We start from the raw sequence: 1,192 nt of genomic DNA on the forward strand, positions 1-1,192 counted from the left end.
TGTTTTTAAACTTATTTAGGATTGCTTTGCGTCCCAACATACGATGTATTCTACAGAATGCTCCGTGCATACTTTAAAGTGTTTATATTTTGCTGTTCTATATATGCCTAAGATGTCATGTTGACTATTTTTTTATGTTGTTATTGTGAATTATGTGATAGCTTACATGGGAGAACATTAGCTTTACATTCATCCTATCATATTTTGTTTCATTGCAATGATTACAATCCCCTCCATGCATCATCAACCAAAGGGTACACACCACAAGCCTGCCCCCTGGCCCGTTCCTTCCCTAAGTCCAGAGTCCCCAGCGGCTCCATCTTTCCATGTCATTTGTGCCTCCATCTCTAGCATCACTGCTTCACTGGGTAGGTTCCCAAATTCTATTCTTACTTGATGGTACCAGGGACCTCCACTCCTGGACTGCAAAATCAACCACTCCCCTCCTTTTGTTACAAAACATTTACCTTTACATTTTATTTCCAACCCTCACAGTCAGTCCTGATAGCAATTACTCACTATTGTACCACAAGAGTCTTAGCCCCATCTCCTCTAATCAGCAATGTCCAGACAGATTGGAAACCACTCAGTGGAGATTCTACCTTCCCCTGCACCCTCTGGAACTAGGCTCCCTCTTGAAAACTTGTAAGCCAGTCACTTCTTGCCTTTGTAGTTCCCCCCTACTTTTGGGTAGCCAATGTCTAAGTTGCTGATCTCTGTCAAATCTGCATACCAAGGAAGTGGGAATGATCCTCGCTGTAAAGATTTGTTCCCTCTTTTGAGCTACTACATCCATAAGTATAGGTCAAGTTCACAAAATTGTAGCAGATTACTCTTTTTTCCTATTCTTCCTTCTTCTAGTCAAGTTCTGATCATCCAGACATTGAAGCCAGATCAAGTGGGTACTATCTGCAAGTATGGGTGTTCTTGTGCATCTCCCCTCACTTCATATCAGCTGGACGCTTCACTCTCCCCTCTAATCCTCTGTGGCTATGTCACTGTCTCTGGGCCCAGGAGTCCCTAGGTCTTGCCATGCTGCTGTCCAACCAGATCTCAATCCAGGTTCATAAGAGTCTATTGAACATGCTTTTCTATATTCTGGAATAATTTGAATAGAATTGGTGACAGCTCTTCCTTGAATGTTTGGTAGAACTCACCAGTGAAGCCATCTGGACCTGGACTTCTTTTGGTT

The sequence above is a fragment of the Chrysochloris asiatica genome, unplaced genomic scaffold, assembly GCF_000296735.1.
Source record: "Chrysochloris asiatica unplaced genomic scaffold, ChrAsi1.0 scaffold00001, whole genome shotgun sequence".
Taxonomy (NCBI): domain Eukaryota; kingdom Metazoa; phylum Chordata; class Mammalia; order Afrosoricida; family Chrysochloridae; genus Chrysochloris; species Chrysochloris asiatica.